We start from the raw sequence: 6,920 nt of genomic DNA, 5'->3' as shown, positions 1-6,920 counted from the left end.
ATGAGCACTCCTACAATGTTAGGAAGGGAGACCCGTGATTGATGCGGTATTCTTGATTACGGAAGGCATTGTATGGACTTGTACAAGTCGATAATGGGGCAGGATCTGACTCTCGGCATGCTTAGCATCTTGTAAAGGTCAGTACTTAGGAAGAAAACTTCTTCAATGGGTTTTGACACCTACCTCCGACGACATGTACAACCTATCAAAACTCCCTATTTCTTCAAAAACCCTGAAAACACACACAAAAGTGGAAGCCTTTGCTCTAATGGCCAATGACTTGAAACAAATATGGCATTCTAAGTTGTCAAGATTAGGCCAAGACCAACTGCAGTCCAAGGCAGCTGCTCGTGCACAGCGAATCTGGCGCCACAATCACCCGAAGATGGATGATAGCAATAGTGTTGGTGGTGGTTCAAGAAAACTTCAGAATCCAGCAAAGCCAGCACTGTTGTTACAAAGCAATAGTTTGTTTTCATGTCTTTGAAGTATTAATTTTGTTTGGATTCTGAAAATGATAATGGTAGAATTAGAAAAAGAGTAATGTGTGAAACGATACATTGTTTAGGGTAATATTTTTAAATTCAAATAAGGATTTTGCCTAAAGTCTTTTGTTTAAACCTTTTAATTATTTTAGTTTGTAAGTTAAAACTGATGTTGTAGACATCTCATTTTGTTCTGTATGGTCTATATATACTTAAAGCCCCCCATCCTAATGACGAGAAATTAAATTACTAGTAAAATTATTAGTATTGTGTATGAAGCTCAATGACCAAAAACATAAACCCCAAGTTTTAACCCAAAATTCCATTTCTAACCCATTTTTGCAAATGGCTTAGCAAAGATGCTTAAGCACCAAAGTTGTGGCATATGCATCTTTGTGACAAAAGCCTAAAATCACTTCACTTTTATTCTGGTGGGATCTTCTAGTCAATCAGCTTGGCCAAATGGCCAGCCAGAATGTCCCACCAAACCCTAAAGTCTAATAAACTCTATAAATACCCTCACTTTCCACCTTCAAAAGATCCCACTTTTTACACTCATAGCGAAGTTTTGCCAAATCATTCCAGAATACTTTTAAGTTTCAAAGAGTGTAAGAACAGTTTTTGTAAGAACTTGATTGAGTTTTCTAAACTTTAGTAGCAAGAAAGCTAAATTTTTCTCATGATTTCTGAATTAAACTCACTATTTTTATGATCATTTAGTCATCATTTCATTAGTCTTAAGTTTCTACACCAAAATATCAAAACAATCTCACCTTTGTTCAAGATGTTGATTCACAAACATAGTTGCAGTAGTTCATTTCAACCATCACTTCAAAAAAAAAAAAAAAAAAAAAAAATCATCTCAACCATTAGACTGGTCATTTACATCCATGTAAGGTGCTAAAAGAGTGAGATATGGATGATGATGATTATTATTATTATTATTGCTTTGTGTCATTTTTTTTAAAATTTATTTTATTTTTATTTTTATGTTTTGTTATTAATATGATGTGTGATGTATAGTTTTATGTTATTTTTTATTTGTTTATATGTTTTGTTACTAATATGATGCCTGGTATATTGTGTTATGTTTTTTTTTTTTTTCCTTCGTTTTTATATTTTGTTATTAATATAATTCATGATGTATGATAATTTAAATGATAACATGTTGTTTACTTATGTTTTAATTTCATTTTCTAGAAATAATATGAATCTGAAAATCTGGTTGAAGCCCAGTTACTTATTCCGACATAATGACACATTACATACGCATTCTTTAATAGAATCCAGATTCTGACTTTCTTTCTTCTTCTTTTTCTTCTTCTTTTTTTCCCTTGATTGTAATAAGTGTTGTATAGTTTTCCCTCTTATTTTCTGCCATTGTTTGTTTTCTTTTAATTTTATTTATAAAACCTAAAGCACCAAAAATATTTTAATCTTTTGTAAATATTTGCCTTTTATTTTCCTTCCCTTTTAGTTAGTCTTTGCTTAATTCTAGGGTTCAGTCAAATAAGGCAAGTAAAATGAGCTCCAAGTTAAATCCCTAGGATATGAGAGGCCATTACTTTAAATTCGTGATTGAGCTAAATTATATTTTCTAAATATATCTTTTTGCAAATAGCTTGGTAATTTTATTAAAAAAAATAAAATAAACGCTAGACATTTTGTTTATTAAAAGATAGAAAAAAAAAATACTATTTAAAACCTTAGCAAAAAAATTTATTAGGTTTTGACAGTAAAGAAATTAAATATTTTTTTGAATTCTTTGATTCTTTCCTTTAAAAAATAGTAGTTTGATTTTTTTTTTCTTTAAAAAAAAATTTAAAAAAAAATTAAAAAGCCTATGGATAGCCCATTGGGCCTAACCTGGTAACCCAGCCCACTAAAAATAAAATGAACATTACCCATAAGCAGGGCCATAGATTAAGATTTTCCCTTTTAGCCCGGTCCATTTCCGCCTATTGATTGGTTAACGGCTCCTTTGACCCAGCCTAATAGCCCTATGGGCCAAGTAAAAACAGGCCGGGCTAGCCCATCGACAACGATTATTAACCGCAAATCATTCCAGGCCATTAAATCGTGACATCAATAGTACTGAATTTTGTCAAGGCATGGAACTATTTTGTAGCAGCCATCAGCACTACCATCTTACAAAAAACATGGTTTTTCTAATTTAGTTGCTATGGATTTTGATGGAACATGTTGAATTGTATTTGTTTGGCTCCAATAAGGAACAGTTTTTGCATACTCATAGATAAGCCCTCCTCATTTTTATTTTTCCACCAAGCTAGGAGCTCTATTGGCTTTGATTCATGTATGTGATGATATTATGCTTATTCAATGAGGATGTGGTAGGATGAATAATCAACCATGAGAGAGAGAGAGAGAGAGAGAGAGAGAGAGAGAGAGAGAGAGAGAGAGAGAGAGAGAGAGAGAGAGAGAATAGTTATATAGACAAGCATCTGGAGCCAGCCAAGCATTGGAACAAACTAGACATGTGAAAGAGGCTCTCTAGGAATAAAAGACGAGAAACTTTGTTCTCTTCCTTACTGAAATTATGGATTTTGACCTACAAAAGTTGTCCCTATTGCCTAAAAGTTGAGATGACAAGTTTTCCAGACAAAGAAGCCATGTGATCAAAGTACTCCCTTGTCGACTTGGGTGCTATACAATATTTTTAGGGCATATTGAGCAAATCCATGCAATCAGGTTATCAGTCACTGATAATTATCTTATGTATTTGGCATATGCAGCCTCTCTATCACAACATGTGAGTCACACAAAATTGTGGGGTTCGAGAGGGAGAATGTTTTATATGCCAGTTGCAAAAGATACCTCCTCGTCAACAACACTCCACCTCAACCTGCTTGATATGTACCCTCCATTCACCTCAACTTGCTTGGGTTAAATAAGTTTGAGGTTAGGAAGTGATTATTTACTAATATTGTCCTCTAGTTCTAGTGGATACCATGGAGTTGAGAACTATATATGAAGATGCAGTTCAGATCTATCAAGCAAAACATCTAGGGCAAAGATTGTGGATTGGCAAGCCATATTGATATTATATAACAGATGGTTGTGGTTTGAGTTTGAATTGAGTTCTTTAAATTGTTTTGATCATGCAATTTTGTTTTACAAGTTTTGATCAATTTTATGCAAAATTTGAACTCATTTTCCGTGTTAAATTAATTAATTTTCCATAATTTTTCAAATCTAGAAAAGATATAGCATTTCCAATTGAGCTTGGATGGATTAGCCACTATGGACTTTTTCTATTCGGTCCTTTTTAACCCTTTAGATTTAGAGTTCAAGGTTTTAGTTTGATATCTATTCACTCTCTTAATCATATACTGAACATGGATTTAATTGAGGATTATGATTCTTGTTGCCAATCACAGCCAATAGGAGTAAGGTTATGTTGATTTAAAAAGCGAGGTTATGTGACATACAATAACAAAAAATTCTTACTTGAAATTAACTGGTTTTTTATGTCCAAAATCAAAGGAATCTGATTTGAAATTTGTCGAGGTCAATTTTCGGAAATGCCAAATAGAAGGAAAACTATCCAAAACACCCCTTAGATTTGATAAATGTAAATAAATAAAGAAAATTAAGTCCAAAAATTCATGATACTCTTTAGAGTAAATGTTAGTGGTGCGTCACTAATCTTTACTCTTAGAGAAATATTTATAGTATCCTTAGTATACTAAATATTGGCTCTACCAATGTTTGACAATATGATCTCCGTCAATATCTCTACGTTAATTATTGGAAAATAGTATTTTATTGACCATTGGATTTAATGAGAATATATGACCTTAAAAGGTGTAAATTTAGTCAAGTTACCATGGAGCTTGAACCCATATCATGATCTATTATTAGTTAATGTTCTAATCACCTAAGTAGTGACTAGTCATTAATGTTGTCTCACTCATTTAGTACTTTTACCTTTAACTAACATACATACATTATCTTATAAAAAAAAAAAAAAAAAAAACTTACATACATTAATTCACGATAAATGACAATGTTAATTGGGCACAATTGTTAGGTTATTTAACCATACTTTATCACCATGCACTCTTGGCTTGATTGTTACTCCACAAATACAAAATTCTTGTAGGGTGTTGAGGGGCAAGACTGGGGTTCAAGTCTCTAAGAAAGAGTTTTACACATATATATACTTAAATTAGGCTAAAATAGAAGTTTACTATGGAGCTTGAACCCATATCATGATCTATTATTAGTTAATGTCCTAATCACCTAAGTAGTGACTAGTCATTAATGTTGTCTCATTCATTTAGTACTTTTACCTTTAACTAACATACATACATTATCTTATAAAATAAAATAAAATAAAATAAACTTATATACATTAATTCATGATAGATGACAATGTTAATTGGGCACAATTATTAGGTTATTTAATCATACTTTACCACCATGCACTCTTAGCTTGATTGTTACTCTACAAATACAAAGTTCTTGTAGGGTGTTGGGGGGCAAGGCCGAGGTTCAAGTTTCCAGGAGAGAGTTTCACATACATTTACACTTAAATTAGGCTAAAATAGAAGTTTTTATCTTGTATAAAAAAAGAAAAAACCATACTTTGAATTATTAAAAATTAAAAAGTGCAATTTTTTCTTACTTTTTTATTTTTTGTTAGGAAATTGTGAAATTGGATTTTTATTTAAGAAGTCTCTTCTCATAAAAAAATTTCTCTCTTTTTTTTTTTTTTTTTTTTTTTTTTTTTATTTTTAATACAAGATAGAAATTCTACTATAGCCTAATATAAGTATATGTATGCGAAGCTCCCTCATAGAGACTTGAACCTCGGCTCTTACCCCCCCCACACTCCACAAGCACTTATACTAGTGGAGTGACCACTGCACCAAGGGTACGCGGTGGTATTTTTTTTTCTCAATTATTGATGCGATATATTGTGAATTTGTGATTAATGTATAATAAAAACTGTATCAATCATAGATCCAATTAGAAGTTATATTGCTTTAATCACAAATCACCATCTTAATAAATATGTTCTATTAACATTTTTCATTTTCCCCACGTATTCCACGTTTCCATGTTTAGCTAGCCAATTTGATCACTTTGAAAGAAAGGAGGAATTATTAAGTCCTTCATGGTCTTTCTCTTTCCCCCTGGCCCATCCCCTTTGATGAGGGGCAGCCACCACCAAAAAGGAGGAATTATTAATTCCTTTCATAGTCTTTCTCTTTCCCCCTTGGCCCATCCCCTTTGATGAGGGGCAGCCTCCACCAGAAAGAAGGAATTATTAAGTCCTTTCATGGTCTTTCTCTTTCCCCCTGGCCCATCCCCTTTGATGAGGGGTAGCCTCCACCAGAAAGACTTGATCATTTCTTAGAACAATATATTATTTTATTCCACTACTAATATTTTAATTGCACAAAACAAAATCAAATATGAGATGTAAGGTGTATTGTTAAAATGATAATGTAAAATTAAATAATAAAAAAAAATATTCAAATAAAGTGATAAGAGAATATAGTATAAGATGTATGATAAATCATTAAAATGAATGTAAAATAGATAAAATAACTTTTTTGATGATCCAAAATGAGTTTCTTTTTGCGTGGGAATGCCTACACTTGTATACCAACAATAATTTTGGCAATAAATCTAAAAAATTGGAAATAACTTCACCCAAAGATTCAGAACTTACCTTATTGGTTGCTGAAAAAACGACAGTATGGAAAGACTTGAGGTATTGACCATTGTGATTAATTCTGTGAATGCGCACTAGTAACTCACTTTTTAAGTGCACGGCCAGAGTTGCTCTCAAAATTTTCTCAATTATTGATTTGATATATTGTGAATTTATGATTAATGTATAATAAAAATTGTTTCAATCATAGATTCAATTAGAAGCTATATTGCTTTAATCAAAACTCACCATTGTAGTAAATGTGTTCTTTTAACATTTTTTATTTTCCCCACGTTTCCATGTTTAGCCAACTAATTTGACTTTGGAAAAAAGGAGGAATTATTAAGTCCTTTCGAGCTCTTACCCCCTGGCCCATCCCCTTTGATGAGGGGCAGCCTCCACCAGAAAGACCTGATCATTTCTTAGAACAATATATTATTTTGTTTCACTATTAATACCTTTAATAGCACAAAGCAAAATAGAATATGAGACGTAAAGTGTACTGTTAAAATGATAATGTAAAATTGAATAAAAAATTAAGAATATTCAATAAAGTGACAAAGAGAATATAGTATAGGATATATAATAAATCATTAAAATAATAATGTAAAATTGATAAAGGTAGATTTTTTTATGATCCAAAATGCGTTTCTTTTTGCATGGGAATGCTTACACTTGTATACCAACAATAATTTTGTCAATAAAATCTAAAAAATTTGGAAATAATTGCACCCAAAGATTCTGAACTTACC

This window comes from Quercus robur, chromosome 11 (genome assembly GCF_932294415.1).
Source record: "Quercus robur chromosome 11, dhQueRobu3.1, whole genome shotgun sequence".
Taxonomy (NCBI): domain Eukaryota; kingdom Viridiplantae; phylum Streptophyta; class Magnoliopsida; order Fagales; family Fagaceae; genus Quercus; species Quercus robur.
Note: the sequence above shows the minus strand (reverse complement) of the source record.